Source organism: Pipistrellus hanaki (assembly GCF_964339955.1).
Source record: "Pipistrellus hanaki genome assembly, chromosome: 9".
NCBI classification, from domain to species: domain Eukaryota; kingdom Metazoa; phylum Chordata; class Mammalia; order Chiroptera; family Vespertilionidae; genus Pipistrellus; species Pipistrellus hanaki.
Genome location: NC_140511.1, coordinates 39,696,976 through 39,719,412, shown reverse-complemented (window position 1 = coordinate 39,719,412; position 22,437 = coordinate 39,696,976). Strand labels below are relative to the sequence as shown.

General features: G+C 38.8%; 1 protein-coding gene and 1 pseudogene across 5 annotated transcripts in view; one reads left to right on the top strand and one right to left on the bottom strand.

Moving 5' to 3' along the window:
• Positions 1–22,437, bottom strand: part of RSF1 (remodeling and spacing factor 1) — a 116,485-nt gene that overhangs the window by 93,117 nt on the left and 931 nt on the right. The window lies entirely within an intron of this gene.
• Positions 10,973–11,845, top strand: LOC311627226 (elongation factor 1-beta-like; annotated as a pseudogene). Its single transcript has one exon. The product of its transcript is annotated as an elongation factor 1-beta-like (transcript).

The window sequence follows — 22,437 nt, the reverse complement described above, 5'->3', positions numbered from 1 at the left end:
GTAGTAGCCATCCATACACTGGCGTTTATGAGTAAGCTTCCTAACATGACAAGAGAACAGACCAAGATAAGTAAAATATAAGCGAAACAGAACAGACCATGACTTGTAACGCCCTTCTCAGTCAGTCAACCCATTCCCACCCTCAAGAACCACAAATATGTCCCTATAGATTTATCTTTTCTAGAGTTTCATATAAATGGAATCATACTGCACATACTCATTTTGTCATGCTTTTTTCAATCAGCATAATGTTTTGAGATCTACCCATGTTTTGTATTTACCAGCAATTCACTTCTTTTTAATGTGAGTAGTAAACCCATTGTAAAAATATACTAGGGGCCCAGGGCATAAAAATTCATGCACTAGAGGGGGGCCCTCAGCCCGGCCTGCTCCCTCTCATAGTCCAAGAGCCTTCAGGGGCAGGAGGCAACCCAGTGATCAGGGGAAGGCAACGCCTGCATCACACATCTGCTGCTGCCACTGATGGCAGTGCAAGCCTCGGCCGGCCCTGGGCGGCTGAGGGGCTGAGGGGACTGGGGGACTCCGGAGGCAGTAACCCTGGTGGGGCTGAGGCGATTGGGCACCGCCTTCTTGTGGCTGTGAGTGCCACCATCTTTGAGGGTGTGGCGGTCAATTAGCATATTCCCTCCTTATTGGCTATGGGCACCTCCATCTTTGTGAGGGCTTGATGGTCAATTAGCATATTCCCTCTTTATTAGATAGGATATGCGCATCCAATCATCTAGTGAACATTTGGGTTATTTCTAGTTTTAAAAAACTATAAACATTTGTGAGCAAATATGTATATTTTTGTTTCTCCTGCGTAAACAGTAGTGGGAACTGATCAGTTATATGTTTAGATGTTGACTGTCAACTTAATAAGAAACTCCTGCCGAAGCCGGTTTGGCTCAGTGGTAGAGCGTCAGTCTGCGGACTGAAAGATCCCAGGTTCGATTCCGGTCAAGGGCATGTATCTTGGTTGCGGGCACATCCCCTGTAGGGGGTGTGCAGGAGGCAGCTGGTCGATGTTTCTCTCTCATCGACGTTTCTAGCTCTCTGTCTCTCTCCCTTTCTCTCTGTTAAAAATCAATAAAATATATTTTTTAAAAAAAACAAAAACAAAAAAACTCCCAAATGTTTTGCCAAAGTAGTTGCACTATTTAATCTTCTCACCATTATCGTGTAAGATTTCTAGTTAATTCACATCAACAACATTTGGGTTATTTTCAATCATTTTTAAAAGAATGTGTTTTCCATTGTGTTGGTTAGAGTATGCCAGAATTGTCAACATCCAGTTTGTTGATAATGCTGTTCTTGTCATCTATTTTCTGACTGGTTTTCTTTCTAATTGTACTATTATTACTGACAGAGAAGTGTTGAAATTTCCAGTTACAACTTTAGATTTTTTTTTTTCAGAGTGAAAAGGGGGGAGGAAGAGAGGGAGAAAGGAGGGAAACATTGATTTGTTAGTCCACTTATTTATGCATTTTTGATTGTTCCTTGTATGTAACCTAAGTTTTTTTTAAAGATTTTTTAAAATCAGGGAAAGTGTATTTTATATTTATTCATATATTTATAATTTCTTGCATTCTTCATCTTTGTCAAATCCAAGCTATCATTTGATCCATTTTCCTTTATCTGAATATGTCACTTGTAGCCCAGCCAGTGTGTCTCAGTGGTTGACTGTCAACTTATAAACCAGGAAGTCATGGTTCAATTCCTAGTCAGGGCACATGCCCAGGTTGCCAGCTTAATCTCCAGTAGAGGACGCGCAAGCAGCAGCCAATCAATGATTCTCTCTCATCACTGATGTTTCTCTCTCTCTCTTCCTCCCCCTCTCCCTCTCCCTGCCTCTCTGGAATCAGTAAAAGTATATACATTTTTTTTTTTTTTATCCTTTTGACGATGTCACTTATAATACCTGTCAGATAGCTAGTAACAAATTCTCTGGCTTTATTTGTATAAAAAGGTTTTTATTACACCCACATTTCAAAGGATATTTTCCTGGACACATATGTTGACAGTTCTTTTCATTCAGTACTTAAAAAATGCTTCATTATCTCCTAGTTAGCATAGTTTCAGACAAAAAAGTCTTCATTGTTCTCTGTATGTAATGTCTTTTCCTTTAGTTATCTTCTTTCCAAAGTTCTCTGTTTAACACTAATTTTTAGGAGTTTATTATGTCTTTGGTTTTTGTGTTTGTCCTGCTTTTGGTTTGCTGAGATTACTGAATCTGTGAGTTTATTATTTTCATCAAATTTGGAAACTGTTGAGTCATGTTTTCTTATAATATTTTTGGTTCCATCCTTCTTGTAAGATGTCAACTATACTTTATTAAATCTGCTTAATATTTTCCCACAGATAATGAATCATTTGATTGTTTTCAGTTTTCTTTTTCAGTTTCATTTTAAGTTAAAGGCAATTACTGTATCTTTAAGTTCACTGGTCTGGTCTTCTGCACTGTCTAAGCTGTTGCTAAATACTTTCAATTATTTTTTTAAATTTCAGACACCGCTATTTTTCATTCCTAGAAGTTCCATTTGGTTCATTTTAATATTCCACTTATCTACTCATTAGATTCATATTTTTCTTTAAACACATTATAATAGCTGAATACATTTATTAGTTATAATAGCTATTTTAACATCCTGTCTGCTAGCTCCATCATTTATGTGATTTTCCAATCTGTTTCTTTGGATTGATTTTTCTCTTGATTATGGGTTACACTGGACCCACTTCTTGGCATGTCTAGAAATTCCTGTTTGAATGCTGGAAAACACCAATGTTACACTACAGTTATTGAGTGTTTTGAGATCATTCCATAAAAATTGGTAGGCAGGAAGGAAGCCATTGTAGTTACAAAGCTCATCTTTTTTATTTCTCTCTCATGGAGCACAGTCCTTCCTACTCTACTTATGGTATAATACCTAAAAAGAGACAATTTGTATATTTTAGTCCAGTTTACTAGCTCCAATAACAAGAGGGTAAAGACTCCTTATTACTCCATCATAGCCAAAGATGGACTTCCTAATTTTTAAAATAAAATTAAAGACATATGTATTTGAGCAGGTCATGTGAATTTAAAGAAGAATAAATTATAAGTTGATCCAATTTTATACATGAACTATCTAAAAAGAAGCAATAGGCATATGTTATATTGGTTTTTAACATTTCAAGAAAAGGGGGGCTAATACCAGGTCCTTTAAAAACAATTTTAAAGATGAGTACTATTGTCTCCTTTGATGAAGATCAAAAATTAATATCTTTCCCAGATGACACAAATATCAAGTGGAAGGGTTAAGATTCTAACCTAATTAACAATAAAGACCATTAAAAAATATCTATACCAAAGCAGGGATGGGGGAGGGGTGGAATTAACCAAAGTTCTTATATGCATATATGCATAACCCATGGACATATAAAATAGTGTGGTGAAGGCCTGGGAGGCTGGGTGGAGGCAAGGTGGAAGGGTTCAATAGGGAGGGAGGAAGAGAGGACATCTATAATACTTCCAACAATTTTTAAAAAATCTGCACCACATTGTTTCCCATTATTTTTCACCAGAGATACTGCATGGAATTTGGTTTACCAAACTACTAAACTGAATTCTATTTTTTCCTTTTTTTAAAGGTGAAATGATGGACATGTTTTTGTTTGTTTGTTTGTTTTTTAATATATTTTATTGATTTTTTACAGAGAGGAAGGGAGAGGGATAGAGATTTAGAAACACTGATGGGACAGAATCATCTATCAGTTGCCTCTTGCACACCCCCTACTGGGGACATGCCTGCAACCAAGGTACATGCCCTTGACCAGAATCAAACCCATGACTTTTCAGTCTGCAGGCCGATGCTCTATCCAACGAGCCAATCCAGTTTCGGCCCAAACTAAATTCTTAAACTATCCTGTGTTTTACTTTGCCAGGTTATTACTAACTATCAATCAAAATGTTTGATCAGCATAGTAAAAATTTTACCACACTGAGTTGAGAATATTTCATATAAAGGTAATGATACAATGTCATTGCTAGTCTATTCGACATTTTGGCAAATAGATATATACTTACTTAAATTTGAAACTGGTATTTTAGCATACTTTAAATGGCTTGTAGACCCTTGGTTGTGATTCTTCAAGCCAATAAACCCTTAAGGAAAGCATATATTTCCTATTTCATGTAAACAGGCATTATGTTCACCATGTAATGTTAGAGACCACTAGAATGTAAGTTCCATTAAAGTTTTATTCATAAGACATAGAGGTTTAGCATACAGTAGGTAGGCAATTAAAGGTACCCAAAATTTAATTCTCTAAAAGTAGAATGACATACATTACATAAAGATGGTAGGCTGCCCATGCTGCCCAAACCCCTTAATATGACAGTGAAAAAAGTAATGGGCTTATGTCTCTAATAAATATGGATTAACAGGGACTGTATTTACCTTACCTGACTGAAACAACATGAAACAAAATATATGAAACAATGGCAATTAAGACATTTTACAAGAAGCAACAAAAAGACAGTGAACAGCCGGGACTGGTTTGGCTCAATGGATAGAGCATCGACCTGCGGACTGAAAGGTCCCGGGTTCGATTCCAGTCTAGGGCATGTACCTTGGTTGCGGGCACATCCCCAGTAGAGGGTGTGCAAGAGGCAGCTGATCGATGATTCTCTCTTATCGATGTTTCAAACTCTCTATCCCTCTCTCTTCCTCTCTGTGAAAAATCAATAAATATATTAAAAAAAAAAAAAAAGACAGTGAACAGTGATATATGAAGATGTGAAACAAAGATCAACCCTATAATTGCCCCAACTACTATCTAGGTAAAGAGGCAAAGAGGAAGGAGCATAAAACATTCAGAAATAAATGTGACAAGAGATGTAGAAGACTTCTACAGTGAAAACTGCAAAACATTGCTAAGAAAAACGGAAAAAAACAATACCTAAATAAATGGAGCAATTTACCAGGCTCAGGTATCAGAAGACTCAATATCAAGGTGTCAATTTTTCCCAAATTCGTCTGCAGATTCACCATAATCCCAATAAAAATGCCAGGAAACTTTCTGGTAGAAATTTGTAAGCTTATTCTAAAGTTCATATGGAAATGCAAAGAACCTATGATAGCTAAAACACCCTTTAAAAAGAATAAAGTTGGAGCACTTAAATTACCTGACTTCAAGACTTATTACAAAGCTAGAGTTAAGTCCAGGCAATGAGAACTGGCCTCAAGATACACAAACAGATCACTGAAACAGAATGTAGGATCCAGAAATAGACCTACTATAGTCAATTTACTCTTGAAAAAATGTTACTGAAATAAAATTTACATAAGATAAAACCCACTGTTTTAAGCATTTTAATGTGTACAATTCAATGAGTTTTAGTATATTTACAATATTGTGCAACCATCATCCTAATCATGGAATATTTTCATCAACCCAGAAATTAATCTTGTTCCTTCCAGTTTCCCCACCTCAATCTATGTCAGCCCTAGTCTACTTTCTGTCTCTATGGATTTGCCTAATTTGGAAATTTAATATAAATGAAATCATACTCAATAAAACCAAAAGTTGGTTGTTTAAAAAGATGATAAACCTTTAGCTTGATTAATGAAGAAAATTAGAAAAAAGACTCAAATTACTTAAGTCAGGAATGAAAGGAATATTCTAATGACCTTACAAAAATAAAAGGATTACTAAGAAAAAATTCTTTACAAATGAATGCCAACATATTAGATAATCTAAATAAAATAGACAAATTCCTAGAAACTACCAAAAGTTACTCAAGAAATACAGAATCTGGCTGAAACCAGTTTGGCTCAATGGAAAGAGCGTTGGTATGTGGACTGAAGGGTCCCAGGATAGATTCCGGTGAAGGGCATGTACATTGGTTGCGGGCACATCCCCGGTAGGGGGTGTGCAGAAGGCAGCTGGTCGATGATTTTCTCTCATTGATGTTTCTATCTATCCCTCTCCTTTCCTCTCTGTGAAAAATCAATAAAATATATTTTAAAAAAAAGAAAAAAAGAAATACAGAATCTGAATACCCAGAAGGTATTCAAATAAAAAGATTAAGTTAGTAATCAAAAACTTACCCCAAAGAATAGCCCAGGACCAGATAGCTTCACCAGTTAATTCTACCAAATATTTATAGAAGAATTAACACCAATCCTCAAACGCTTCCAAAACACAGAAAAGGATGCAATATTTCCCAACTCACTCTAGGAGGCCAGCATTACCCTGATACCAAAACAGACAAAGAAATCACAAGAAAACTATAGATAAATATCCTTTATGAAAATATAATAGATACAAAAATCTTGAACAAAATACAAGCAAACTGAATCCAGCGACATACTAAAGAAATTACATAAAATGACCCCGAGGGATTTATCCCAGAAAAATGTAAGGGTTCAAGGACAGGGACTAATCATACCAGAAAGACCAATAAGTTGGGGTTTTGATCCACATGATATCAGCCCCACCTCTGTGGAGGGAAAAAGGACAGGAGATTGAATTCAAATGGCCAAAACTCTACTACAAACTCTGCTACAACCGAAGGTCACTGGAGGTTCCAGACTGGTGAATACATTGATATGCTGGGAGGGTGGTGCGCCCTGATACCAACGGGAGAGAGCATGGAAGCTCTATACTGGGACCCTCCCACATTTTGCCCTATATGTCTCTTCATTTGGCTGGTCCTCATTTGTATCCTTTAAATAAAGCCATAATTGTAAAAACAGTACTTCACTGTGTTCTGCGAGTAGTTTTAGCAAATTATCAAACCTGAAGGGAGTCACAGGAACTTATAGCTGGCTTCTGACATGGGGCTGTGTAATTGGTGACCATACCTTTACATGTGTGGAATCTGACTCTAGTTTCAGGTGGCTAGAGTCAAAATTGAATGGTAATTGCAGTTGGTGTCAGAATAAAAGCCAACCAAGAATTTTTGTAAAATTTGATATGGTGATTCTAAAATTCTATCTAATGAGATAGGAAATAACCAATAGCTTTTCAAAAAAGAACGTGGTAGAACTTGCCTTATCAGATAGAATGACTTAAATTAAAGCTATAGTAAATAAAACCATGTGGTTAAGAAAACATCAATGTAACAATAGCCTAGAAATAGGCCTACACATACATAGAAATTGGTATATGAGAGGTGGCATTACAAATTAGTGAAGAGGGGAAAAACCTCTTCACTAATTTGTAATGTAAAAAACATTACACAAAATTAAATTCCAGCAGGTTTAAGACTATAACTTGGAGGGGGGGGAAAAAAAACTTGTAGAAGAAAATACAGATGAGTGTCTTCAAAATCATAAAAAGATGTGTGTTTTTAACAGCATAAAATGTAATTGTAAAAAAAAAAAAGAGTTGACAATTATACTAGACTGAAACTTTAAAGTTTGGGTCAACAAAAAATACTATAAAAATAGTAAAAATGGTAAGCAATGTTGAAATATTTACTTTTCAAATAAAAATGACAAATTACTAACATCAAAATAAAGAACTGCTACAAATCAATGAAAATAGATAACCACAAAGAAAATGGGGAAGGCTGCTATAAAAAGATGATTCACAGAAGGGAAAACTGAATGGCTGGAAAAACACGAAAAAATGTTCAACCTTATCATAGTAACAATAAGAAACTAATTCATAAGGACATTATCAAAAACTTAAAAGTCTGACAATACCAAGTGTTGATTATCTAGATAAGTGGGAACCCTCATACACTGCTGGCAGTGTATAAACTGGTAAAGCCAAGAGCAATCTGGCTACACTAAGGCTAATATATACCCTTCAACCCAGCAATTCCACCTCTAGGCAAAGCCATTAGAAATTTCATTACAGCATTTCTCATAACAGCACAAAAATAAACAAAATAAACTTAAATATTCATTTAAAAAATTACAGTATTTTCATGTAATAGGATACTATATAGCAGTTAAAGTAAAGAACTAAAATAACATGCACCAACAGGAATATATTTCAAAACAGTGTTTAAGGGAGAAATAGAATGTTGGGAATGAATACAGTATTATACCATTTACATATAAAGTTTTAAAGCATGTAAATCCAAACCATGTATCATTTATGGATACATAAATATATACTCTTAGTATAAAACTGTTCGTGGGAATAATAAACTCCAAAATGGAGGACAGTGGTTGCCTGTGGGAATGGAGGAAAGAGAATCAGAACAGCAATCAATCAATCTGTAATTTGTGAAAGCAAAAGCAAGGATATTGAAAGAAAAGGAATATCCTAAAAAAGTTCAGAACGTCAGGGATTAAAACAAAAAAAAAAACAAAAAAAAAAACATGAAAATCTTTCAGGAAAGAAAAGAAACTCACTTTCAAAGGAACAAGAATCAGATTGACAGATTTCTCATCAGCACCAGTGGATGCTAGAAGATAAAAGAGCAATATTGTCAAAATTCTGGGGGGAAGTTATTTGAACACTGGAAAACTGTATTCAATCTAAATGGGCACTCAGAAAAGGGGGCAAAATAAATATTTTCAGACATGCAAGAACTCTAAGTTCACGTTCACCACTTAGAAACCCTGTTTGAAAAAATAATGTAATACAGTAAAAGAATTAATCTAAGAAAAAATGTGGGAATCAAAAACAATGGTGAGCAAATAAACTGTTAAAATATAGTTTAACTTAAATAATCGTTGAGGAACATAGAAATAAATGAAGGACAAAATGGAACTAAAATCCCAGGTAGTTAATATATGGCAGGCTGAGTGTGGGACTGAGAAGCAGGATCAGGGAGAGAGCCTATTAAGATTCTTATATTGCTTTGTGTAAATTATAGTTATTAAAGCAATTTACTGTGCTCTAGTATCAACCTTAGAGAAATCTCCCAATATTCATTTCCTTGTAGACAGATTATTTACATATTGATAATTCTAGTTTAAGAAATATACATAATTTTTTTTAAGTGCTAACGCTTTGTTTTTTAATACAATGAACTATTCTTCACTAATTAAATGGCCTGAGACAAGACTTTAATTATAACTCAAGTAACATTACAGGTTTGAGTTACCACATAGTGACTAATGCCATGTATAGCAGTTGGAGAAAGTCACCCCTGATATGGAATTCAACTCAAATATTTCTGATAAAGAATCTTTCAATTAGTCAAAAATTACTTAACAATCAACTCACACACAATACACATTTACTTATGTACTTTCCATCTATATAATGTACTCAATCCACACAAAATATTTTACATATCTGTTTCTCAATTGAGAATGGCATTTCAACTTGAAGTTCCATTTCTTTGTAGGGAAGGGAAAACAAAGAATATTCAATAAACTATCAAATCTTTAGCCAGAAGAACACAGCAATCCCTAAATTGTAACAAAAATTTAAAAAATACCTCAGTTAAAAAAGCTTTACCTATGAAAGAATACAATTAAACACCAATGCCAAGATAGTTTAATAAAGTTTATTTTAATTACCTTAATTTAAGTACATAAATAATGTACTCTAAAAACTGCCCTTAACAAAATGTTAAATATATATTTTACATATGTATAGGAACTCAAACAATTCACAAAAACAAAAAAAAGCAGTAAAATAAGATCAGATTTGCCTTATTCTGCTTATTCAAAGTAAGCATTTAGTAAGCTATAAACTTAACACAGCTAGTTCTTCAAATAGTGCTTGTATATGTTTATTAGAATTCTGAATTTTTCAAAATAGGAAATCACACCCGTTCTCCATAAACCCTAGAGGATGTCAGACAGTCAGTTTCAGCTCTATCCCCCCAGACACGATCCAGACAGGAGGGAGCCCGATCCTGTGTGCTGAGCATCTGTCTCCTGGTGGTCAGTGCGCATTATAGCTACCAGTCATTCTGTTATTTGATCGCTTAAGTCTTTATATGTATAGATTGATGAGATATGAATTGGGGCAAAGGCTGTGGGAAGTAAGAAAAAAGGCTAAATCTGAGATTTTGTAGGTAGAATTGATGTGAAGGATCTTTGAGTAAGAAGAGTTTAGTATGATTTCTAAGTTTCTAACTTGGAGAATGAGAAGTTAATAGTTCATTTTACTGTGGAATGAAGAAATGGCCAAAAAAGTCCAGGGGTCCCGGATTGCAAGAGGCCTCTAGTAATATTATAACAACTTCTAGCTGATTTCCCTTATCCTCAAGCTGCCCACTCTGCTTTTCCAACAACTCAAAAAAATTTAGTTTCAGAAATAAAAATTTCAGGCCTGAATGGTGTGGCTCATTGGTTAAGCATTGACCCAAGAACCAAGAGGTCCTCAGATTGGGGGCACATGCCCAAGTTTCAGGCTCAATACCTAGTAGGGAATATGAAGGAGACACTGGGTTGATGTTTTTCTCTCTCTCTCTTCCTCCCACTCCTTTCCTCTCTGTCCAAAGTCAATAAAAACATTAAAAAAAAAAAAAAAAGAAGAAGAAGAAGAAGAAAAGAAAAGATTTCAAGGTATTTATAACTCATGTCCCAATCTAATTTTCTCACATGGTCTAAAGTTAACAACTGCCTGGTAATCTGAAATGTTTCACACTTCTATGACTTTTCCCATGCTGTTCCCTACCTGGAATGCTTTTCCATCTCCTAGTCAACCATTCAAATTGCCATAATGACTACAGTGATGCTTTGATATGCACTGGAAAAAGTTACTTACTCTTTTCTGTTCCCAAAGTAATTATACTTCTATATCATTTTTTACATAACTAGATTCATGTAAATATGAACAGGTAAACATGATATGTATATATGCTATTTATAAGAGACACACTTTAGAATTAAAGACTCAAGGAAGTTGAAAGGATAGAAAAAGATATACCATAAAAAGCAGTAACCAAAAGACAACTGGAGTGGCAATAGTACCACTGAGACAAAATAGACTTTAAGATAAAATTTGAAGTAAAGTACCAGGTGATAACAGACATTCCTGTCTACACATTAGAATTGCCAGTGCCCCCTTTCCTCCCCTCTTAGTGCTTGGCAAGATTGACTGCCTTCCTCTTTCCTTACTGGCCCCACCTTCCCAGGTCAGTCTACACTATGGGTTTTGGAGACCTGAGGACACCAACCTCCTGTTGCTCAACAACTACCTGGGGACAAGAGCTACATCAAGGGGTATGTGCCGTCACAGATGCTGCAGTATTTGAAGCAGTCTCCAGCCCACCACATACTTGTATCATCCCCCACATTGGTATAATCATCGCATCAAGTCTTATGAAAAGGAAAAGGCCAGCTTGTCAGGAGTAAAGAAAGCTCTGAGCAAATACGGCCCTGCTCATGTGGAAGACACAACAGGAAGTGGAGCTACAGACAGTAAAAACCATTGGATGTGATGAGGAAGAACAAAGCAAACAAGTGAAGAAGCTAAGAGAAGAACACCTTGCACAGTCGGAGTCAAAGAAAGCCAAAGAAGCTGCTCTTTGCCAAGTCTTTCATCTTATTAGATGGAACTTGGGGATGACAAGTCAGATATGGCAAAAATAGAGCATTGTGTCAGGAGCATTCAAGCAGACAGCTTGGACTGGGGGCTCTTCTAAACTGGTTCCTGTGGGGTATGGAATTAAAAAACTTCAAATACAGTGTGAGTAGAAGATGATAGTTGAAATAGATACACTGGAGGAGCAGATCATGGCTTTTCAGGGCTTTGTGCAGTCAATGATTATGGCTGCTTTCAGCAAGATCTAAAACCCATCATGGATCACTGGCCTTAAATAAAAGCATAAAAGAAAAAAAAAGAAAAAAAAGAAAAGAATTGCTGATGCCAGGGTCCCGATCTTCAAATATTCTGGTTTTATGGGCTATAACAAGACCAAGGCATCAGTATTTTTCAAAAGAATTCCCTAAGGTGATTTTAATGTGTAGCCAGAAATAGTTGATTAAATTACCCGAGTATACTAAAGGTTGAAAAACTCAGAGCTAAAAGGAAAAAACAAGGCCACTTCATTTATTTAGGGTAAATGGAATTCACAACAGGAGGGGAATGAACGCTGGAGGCCTTTGATGACATACTGCACCAAACTTTACAATAGAGGAGATGGGGTCTTACTTCCAAAAGATTCAAGAGAATTATTCCCAAGTCTGAGGAACATTACAGTACTAAGCAATGATGAACCAATAACGTTTCTTAAAAAAAATATATATATATATATATATACATATACATATACATATATATATTTATTTATTTATTTATTTATGATCCAATTAAAAAATGGGCAATGGACCTAAATAGAATCTTTCCAAAAGAAGACAGAAGGAAGGCCAAGAGGCACATGAAAACATGCTCAAAGTCACTAATTATCCGAGAGATGCAAATCAAAACAACAATGCAGTAACATCTCACACCTGTCAGAATGGCTAACATCAACAAATCAACAAACGACAAGTGTTGGCGAGGTTGTGGAGAAAAAGGAACCCGTGCACTGCTGGTGGGAATGTAGACCGGTGCAGCCACTGTGGAGAACAGTGTGGAGTTTCCTCAAAAAACTGAAAGTGGAACTCCCATTTGACCCAGTAATCCCTCTCCTAGGAATATATCCTAAGAAACCAGAAACACCAATCAGAAAGGAAATATGCACTCCTATGTTCATAGCAGCACTATTTACAACAGTTAGGATTTGAAAACAGCGTAGATGCCCATCAGTAGATGATTGGATCAAAAACTATGGTTCATCTACACAATGGAATACTATGCTGCCATAAAAAAGGAATTCTCATCATTTGCAACAACCTGGATGAAATTGGAGAACATCATGCTGAGTGAAATAAGCCAGTCAATGAAAGAGAAACACCACATGACCTCACTCATTTATGGATAATAAAGAATATTATAAACTGATAAACAAAAAGATAGATACAGAGACAGTAAAGCAACAAGCAGACTGTCAAATTACAGCGGGGAGGACAGGGAGATATGGGGGAGATAAGAGATCAACCGAAGGACTTGTATACATGCATATAAGCAAAGCCAATGAACGGAAAACTCGGGGGGGGGGGGGTGAGGGGGGAGGCATGTACGGGAGTGGGGGGAGGCAATGGAAAGATATGTACTCATATAATACCTTAATAAAAAAAATTAAAAAACACATTGACAAAAAAAAAAATAAGTAAATATAAATATATAAATATATATATATATATTTTATTGATTTCAAAGTAGAAGGGAAAAGAGAGACAAAACATCAATGATGAGAATCACTGATTGGCTGACTCCTGCATATCCCCTAACTGGAGATTGAGCCCGCAATCCATAGGGAATCAAACCATAACCTTCTGGTTCAAAGGTTGATGCTCAACCACTGAGCCACACTGGCTGGGCCAGGTAAAGATTCTAGTTCAAGGCATTCAATTGCACCTTTGAATTTGCATTTCTTTACTTTTAATATACACATATCTCAGCATCCCATTATAATAGTATCTTATCTTATATATCTTCCTATATAATAAAACGGTAATATTCAAATTGACCCTAACAGTGGACCAACTGGGAACAATCAATTGCTATGACCCTCACTGACCACCAGGGGGCAGACGCTCAACACAGGAGTTGCCTCCTGGTGATCAATGTGCTCCCACAGGGGGAACTCCACTCAGTTACAATAAAGGCTGATGGCTGTGAGCATAGCAGTGGTGGCAGGAGCCTCTCCCTCTTCCTTGGCAGTGCTATCAATGTTCGACTGCCGGCTTAGGCCTGCTCCTGGACTTAAAGACTGCAGGTTGGGCTGAGGGACCCCTTCCGAGTGCACAAATCTTCTACCTTCAATTTCTGTGGCATCAGCATCCATCCAACCTAATCTTCACCAAGACCTGGGCTGCTATCTCCAAATCAGATTTTAAATCAGTCCATTTGGATGAGACATTTGAGGCCAACATAACAGCAATATTACAACAATTCTTACCCTACTGCCAATTACTATCTCACTTGCCCACACCCCCATCGGAGCCATGCCTTATGATGTAGTTTGTTACCTAAAAAAATTAAAAATGAAACTACCGTATGACCCAGCAATTCCATTTCTGGGAATATATTCAAAGAAATCCCAAACACTAATTCGAAAGAATATATGCCACGCCCCCTGCCATGTTCATTTCAGTGTTATTTACAATAGCCAAGATTTAAAAACAGTCCAAAGTGCTCATCTATAAATAAGTGGACAAAAAAGCTGTGGTACATTTACACAATGGAATACTACTGGGCCGTAAAAAGAAGGAAATCTTACCCTTTGCCACAGCATGGATGGACTTGGAGAGCACTATACTAAGTGAATAATCCATTCAGAGAAACAAAAGTATTATAGGATTTCACTCATATGTGGAATCTAATGAACAAAATGAACTAATGAGAAAGACTTATAGAGAGCAGTTAGACATCAATTAGTTGGGATGGGGGCTTCTGGGGAAGTGCAGTGATTGAACAAAAAAGAGAAAAAAATCTCATGGACAAGTACAACATTGTGGTGATTTCCAGGGGATGGTAGGAGGTGGAAGTGGAAGAGGGTATGGGGGGATAAATGGTTATGGAAGGAGACTTGACTTGGAGCGGTAAGCACAAAATACAGTGTACAGATGATGTGTTGTGGAATTGTGTACATGAAATCAGTATAATTTTGTTAACTACTGTCACTCAAGTAAATTAAATAAAAAGTAAAAACAAAACCAAAAAGAAAAGAAAATCCCCAAAGTTTACTGTACTTGCATATAGCAGATACTTAATACACATACTATCAAATAAAAGAATAATATGCAAATCAACCATCACTCCGCTACTCCCACAAACCAATCAGGAGTGAGTATGCAAATTAACCCAACCAAGATAGCTGCATCCACAGAGAGAGCAGGATAGAGGCTTGGGTTTCCCCGATGATGGAAGCCAAGCTTTCCGCACACCCTGGCTGGCCCGGGCCTATCCTTAAGGCTACAAAGTTTCAATTACAGAAGACACATAAATCCCAACAGAAATGCCGGGCAGCCGAGGAGCTGGAGAGAGCAGAGGCTAAAGTTGCCCCCGGAGATGCAAGCCAAGTTTCTTCAGCCCTGGCTGGCCCAGGCCTTCGCTCCAGACTACAAAGTTTCAATTACAGAACATAAATATAATAAATTCCAAAAGACATGGCTGCTGCCACAGAGGGAGCAGAAGGCTTGGCTCCACTCCAGGCTACAAAGTTTCAATTGTAGAAGATACATAAATCCCAGATACCAGGGCTTCTGCTTGGGTCGCTGTGGGGCATGGCCAGACTGCAAACCACCACAGGCCCCTCAGCCAGCCTGTCCCACACACCAAGGGAACCCTGATCCAGGACACCTGTTAGGGTAAACCAGCTGGCCCCCACCCATGCCCAGGTCTCTAGCCTATCTAATAAGAGTAATATGCAGATTGACCATGACTCCAACACACAAGATGGGTGCCCCCATGTGGTCAAAGATCCTGCTCCCAGGCGGACACAAGATGGCCACCACCAGATGGCCAGCAGGGAAGGGCAATTGGCAGGGAGTAGACCTTCAAGGGAGGGCAGTTGTGGGTGATCAGGCAAGCAGGGGAGGGCAGTTGGGAGGCACCAGGCCTGTAAGGGAGGGCAGTTGGGGACAATCAAGCCTGCAGGGAAGGACATTTAATGGGTGGCAGAGGAGGGAAGTTGGGAGCAAACAGGCTGGCAGGGGAGCAGTTAGACATCAATCAGACTGGCAGGGGAGTGATTAGGGGGTGATCAGGCTGGCAGGCAGAAGCAGTTAGGGGCAATCAGGAAGGAAGGTAGGTGAGTGGTTGGGAGCCAACAGTCCTGGATTGTGAGATGGATGTCCGACTGTCCTGTGAGATCGGGTCTAAACGGGCAGTCGGACATCCTTCGAGGGGGTTCCAGATTGGAGAGAGTGCAGACTGGGCTGAGAAACCACTCCCCCTCCCTATGAACGAATTTCGTGCACTGGGCCTCTAGTATTAAAATAAAGTAGCTAATAAATGCTTACCTTTTAAAATATATTTCTATTGATTTTTAGAGAGAGAGGAAGGAGAGAGAGAAACACTTATGTGAGACACAACAATGATAGGCTCCTACATGCCCCCTTACCAATGCATATATCCTGAACCAGAATCAAATGGGCAACCTTTCAGTGCACAGAATGACATCTAACCAACTAAACTATACCAGCCAAGGCAATGCTTACCTTTCTCAACAGTTAAGAATCCTATATAATAAAAGCCTAATGTGCTAAGTGTCTGGTTGACCAGTTGGGCATTCAACCAATCAAAGCATGATATGCTGATGATATGCTAAGGCCGCTCAACTGCTTGCTATGATGTGCACTGATCACCAGGGGCAGATGCTCTGACCAGTAGACTGAGTCCAACAGGCTGGCCACGCCCTGGAGCTCTTCTACAGGCCCTCACCCCTGGCAACCCCCCATGTCCCTCCCTGGCGCTGACTGTGCATTGGTGGGATCCCTCAGCCTGATGTGCGCACTCTCACAATCCTGGACCCCTCGGAAGATATAGAAGATCTGATCTCAGCCTGATCCCACAAGACAAGCCGAGGGACTCCACTGGTGCACAAATTCGTGCACCAGGCCTCTAATTTAACATAAACTTCAAGGCAAACTTCTTAGTAAAAAACAAGTGAGTCAACTTGCATTAACCAGCCCCATTTAGCCAGAAAAATCCTGTTCCTATTATATCCAATTCTGGGACAACGCTAGCAACCTCCCTCCAAACCACCAGAACTTTTGGTTACCTCAATTTAGTAATATACCAAAAAGGATGGAGAAGAAATACATTTCTCTCTTTCCATCTACCAAATACCCAAAGAATGTTTCTTTTATCAAAGGAAGGAAAGACAAAATTTTCTTCCATCAAACCAGGTTCTGGTTGCAGCAATGCTACCACCAATGGTCTACCTACCACTGTTGACCCAAACAACTCCCAACATCTGGTAAGATCTTTTATTTAAAGTAACAGATGATGGCTCCAGTTATGGCCAAGTCACGTTTCTACATTATCTAATGCACCTAAAAACTATTGTCCCACATTTCAATCAGCAGCAGCAAGGGAGAACATAATAAGTTATAGCCACCACTCCAGTTAAAAAAATCAAACAAAAAAAAACACCCTAATGATTCCACTTCTTTATTCTTTACCTAGACAAGTAACTCAGTCAACCATAGTACAAATTATGGGAATGATAACACATTATCCATACATACTTAAATAGACAGTTATTACATAAATATAATGTCTCAAACAATACCATGTAAAGACTATTTTTAAAGAATGAAAGAGTATATTTTCCTCTTTAAAAAGTATGTCCTTTCCTGGAGAGGAAAGATGCTTGGGAGCTTTGAGAGTTGGTAATCTCACAAAGTTAATGTCCACTTTCACTGTGTCCATATGCCCTGGCCATCCTCCCCCAGGTCAGGAGGAAGCTGGGGAAGCCCAGACAGCACAGAATTGGGAGAGTTAAAATAGAGAGGAGGGAAGGGATAAAACAGCACCTTCAAATGGCACACCATTTTCCTAGTCTAATGACTATCAACAAGAAAACTTTTTTTTTTTGCTAATAATTTCAGCATACAGGTGAATTTTTCAAGTAACAGTCTGAATAACACCAATGGTCAGTTAGCTGCATACACTTGAAATCAATCTCTGCACCTTGGTTTTCTTCCCTGCAAAATAAAGGCAAAATAGATGCAAAAGCTCTTTCTTTCTAGCCCTAAAAACGCAGACAAGTCTCCAGACTCTCCAGCAGTGGTTGCCAAACAGTGGTCTGCAGACACTGGTGGCCCACAAGATCTGAAAGGTTGGCAACCGCTGCTCTACAGCACAGGTTCCCAAGCTTTCTAGGTTCATGTTACCCTCATTATTTCAGTAATGTTTCCCTTCATAGCAGCCTTAGGCCAAGGAAGAATAACAGTCCCATTTACTCTCAGTAGCCATGTGAAAACAAACCTATCTCAGCTGGGAAAAAAAAAAAAAATTCATTCTTAAACAACCACAATTACTACTTATAGAATATGTATTACAGTTGGGCATTGCACAACTTCTAAAACTTTGGAATCAGATTGGACACTGCTATCCTTATTTCCTGTTCCACAATTATTTTCATGCAGTTTGCATTTTATCACAGGAACCCTCAAAACTCACAAAGCTATGTCACTGAAAGGAATGTAGCACAATCTAATTTTGAAACCATGAACTCTCTCAAGCTAGTAGCTCACCAAGCAGCCAAGAGATGTCAAGCATTGCTCTATCTCCCTTGAAATTTTAAAGTTCACAGCAGCACCTCTGAGAGTTGGTGGCAATACCCTGGGGTGCCGTGGTGAAGTTTGGGAAACATGGCCACATGGTAACGTATTATATACTTTTGTGACTTGGACTTAAAACAGACCTGGGTTGGAAATCAGATTCTACCAATAACTATATAATCTTGGGCATTAAGCAGCTGAATCATTCTCTTAAACCTTAGGTTCTATGCCTGTCAAAAAGGAATAATACCAGAACCTCAGATAATAGCTGTAGCCCTAGCCGGTTTGGCTGAATGGATAGAATGTCGGCCTGTGGGCCAAAGGGTCCTAGGTTAGATTCCTGTCAAGAGCACATATGTACCTTGGTTGCAGGCTCCTCCCCCACCCAGGCTCCTCCCCCGCTCCTCCCCCAATAAATGTGTTTCTATCACATCAATGTTTCTGTCTGCCCTTCCCTCTCTCTTCCACTCTCCCTAAAAGTCAATGGATAATATCTTCGGGTGAGAATTAACAACAACAAATAAAAAGCTGTAAGGAATAATGAGCTGTATGCACATAGTAAATACTCGATAAATGGCAGCTATTATTATATCATTAAAACTGAACAAGTAGTTTATAAAACCAGATTTAATAATTGACTCTATAAGGATGAAGGTAACATTCTAAGCTGAAGCCACAATGTCAAATTAAAATGTACAAATATTTGCCTTAACTGGTTTGGCTCAGTGGATAGAGCGTTGGCCTGGGGACTGAAAGGTCCCAGGTTCGATTGTGGTCAAAGGCATGTACCTCGGTTGTGGGCACAACCCCAGTAGGGAGGGTGCAGAAGGCAACCAATTAATGTGTCTCTCTCACACTGATGTTTCTCTCTGTGTCTCTCCCCACTTCCCCTACCATTCCCTCTAAAAAATCAATAGAAAAATATTCTCAAATGAGGATTACAAAAAAAAAAGTGTCTTTCAAGGAATAACCACAATAGGAAACTAGGACCCTTTAAACAGCATTAAGAACTGTGTTTTAAAAATACTTAAATTTGCCGAAACCGGTTTGGCTCAATGGATAGAGCGTCGGACTGCGAACTGAAAGGTTCCGGGTTCGATTCCGGTCAAGAATCAGCTGATCGATGATTCTCTCTCATCGATGTTTCTCTCTATCCCTCTCTCTTCCTCTCTGTAAATAAAATATATTTTAAAAAATACTTAAATTTATAAGAAGCAAAACTCACTTGACTATAACAGACTTTTTACAAGAACGTAAATACAATACATCTGCTCAAACCACTTTCTCACATGCTAAAAATTTATCATTTTAATTCCAAATACACCTGTGTGTCTTTTATCTCACAAACATCTGTAATAAAATTTGTAATACAGGCCAAAACTGGTTTGGCTCAGTGGATAGAGCATCGGCCTGCGGACTGAAGGGTCCCGGGTTCGATTCCGGTCAAGGGCATGTACCTTGGTTGCGGGCACATCCCCAGTAGGGGGTGTGCAAGAGGCAGCTGATTGATGATTCTCTCTCATCGATGTTTCTAACTCTCTATCCCTCTCTTCCTCTTTGTAAAAAAAATCAATAAAATATATTTTAAAAGTCACTACGTTTTAAAAAAAATAAAAATAAATAAATAAATAAATAAATAAATTTTGTAATACAAAATATCTGTAGGTGCATGATTTATGAAAGGAGTTTTGAATGAAGATTTTTTTTGTTTTTTAATTTTAATTTATTCATTGATTTTAGAGGAGGGAGAGAGAAAAAAACATCAATTTGTTGTTCCACCCATTCATTTGTTCTTTTTTTTAAAATATATTTTTATTGATTTCAGAGCGAAAGGGAGAGGGAGAGAAACATCAATGAAAGAGAATCATTGATCAGATGCCTCTTGCACACCCTCTACTGGGGATACAGCCTGCAACCTGAGCATGTGCCAGTGGCAGAAATCAAACCTGGGACCCTTCAATCTGCAGGCAGATGCTCTCTCCAGTGAACCACACCAGCTAGGGTCATTGGTTGATTCTTACATGTACCCTGACAGGGGACCAAACCCACAATCTTGGTGTACTGGGAGGACATTCTAACTAACTGCGCTACCCAGCCGAAAGGATTTTTGAAACATTTCATTTGATCCTGAAATTATTTCAATTTACTGAAGAAACTGAGGTTCACAGAAATTAAGTAATTTGTACTACAACCCACGTATTACACAGTTCAACACTATACACCACAACTCCTTCCAGAAAGACTTAATTCAAATCTTGTTGGTTGGACCAGTATTGTTTCATCAACTATTTCAAGTAGGTTAACCATCACCAAAGGCCTGAAAATGAAAATCTTTGCCATGCACAGTAATGGCATGTCACCTGCAGAGACTTTTCATTTGCCAAGTATCCTGAATTGTGTGATATTAATAATTACTGTTAGGCCACCTTGTGACAAGACATATTGTAGTTGGAAATACAGTGGCTGAGCCCACTGCTATAATCTTTCAGCCCATATTATTTCCCATTTTTTACTTAGCTGGTGTCCCATTGTTCAACTCTGGATAGAAAGATAACATGAAGCATTAAACTGATTCTGATTATTTTATCTTCTGTTATTAATATAAGCCAAATTGCCAAGATACTTAAAAGGAATGGAGGGGCAAGCATGCTTGTATACTCCTCAAAATAAAATAACATCACAGAGGTACCTTTAAATTTGGTCAAAGTAAATTCCAAAAATAATTTATCAGCAATCCCTTTCCCCAAATTCCCACATTTTCCCTCCGATAGATCACTATCATTCCCCAGGGTATCCTAAAAGCAAATTACTAAGGCATTCTACTTCAAAATGACCAATTCCTTAGAAATTGAACATAAATACAATTTAATAATTAAATTGCTACATTGGAGGACTTAAGTTTTAAAGAAGTTCTATAGGAAGTCTTTACATAAAGTCTTAATGTAACTAGTCACCCTCCTGTTTGATACTATATAAAAAATTAGCCTTTTATGTGCCAGAGTTTGTTAAGAGGAGAGATGATTTCGGCAAGAAAGAGTAAATATAAGCCTGCACCATAACTACTGTGTTTATTTGGGTCCCTGGTAACATGACACCATTTTCTCTACAGGTAATATTTTACAGAACTTTCACACTTGGGCCCTTCCTAACAAATGTAAATATACAGTTAACAGAAACTTCATGGAAGATGGAAAAGAAACAGCTGTCTCGTACAATACCGAGTCCACTCTGGCCATCGAATACGGACAAACACAAAGATCTATTTGGAAGAGGTTTCCTCTCCAGCCAAGGGCTGTTCCCAGAGAAAGGCAACGATCAGAGCACAACAGAAAAACCTTCTCCGGGGGAAGAATTGCGTCAGGGGGGGACACGGGGGGAGAAAGCATGGATCGGAAATAAACAGGGAGTGTATGCGCTCAGGGTGAGGGCTAGAGGCAGCAGGCGCAAACGCTGAGATGCTCCAGCGAAAAGACCCAGCAGCAGCAGCAGCAGCAGCAGCAGGAAGTTTCAATGGGGCCGGGCAGAGCATGCGCCCTGCGCCCGCGCGGTGGCCTTATGTGGAAGGAGCACCACTTGCAAACACACCAATAATAGACCAGCGGCACCAGAGAGAAACATGAGCAACAAGCACCTCTTCAACTGTTTCCCCTCCGCCCGAGCCCCTCCTCCAGCCTACACATTAACCACCCCACCCGGCAAATGGGAGGGCGACTTCTCCTTCCCCTAAGCCTGGCAGCCGAGATGAAGGGGGAAGGGACTGAAAAAGTGGGGAGATGCTTTCCTATGGGGGGTGGGGAGGAGGGCGGGGAGGGTGGTGTCGGGGTGGAGAAGAGGGAGAGAAAAAACTATGGGGAGGAGAAATTAACCCTCTACCCTCCAAAGCGGAGGTGAACCGACTTAGTCTCCCTCTCCACCCCCCCAAAGCGAGAATGGAAGAGGACACCCCCCTCCCACGGGGGAGGAGCAAATCTGCCTACTTGCAGGAAGGAGTTTTGGGGGTTAAATAGGCCCTCGAAGAGGAGGAGAAGCCAAGAGGGACGGGAGCCGACTCTCTCCGGGGAGTTCCCACTGGAGGGAGAGCTGAAGTGTCCGCAAGCCCCCGCCCACCCAGGTGGAGGGAAAGAAAGGGGCGCCCCGAGATGAGCCCAGCCTCTCCCCCGAGATGGTCAAGAGGATGGTGGGAGGAGGGGAA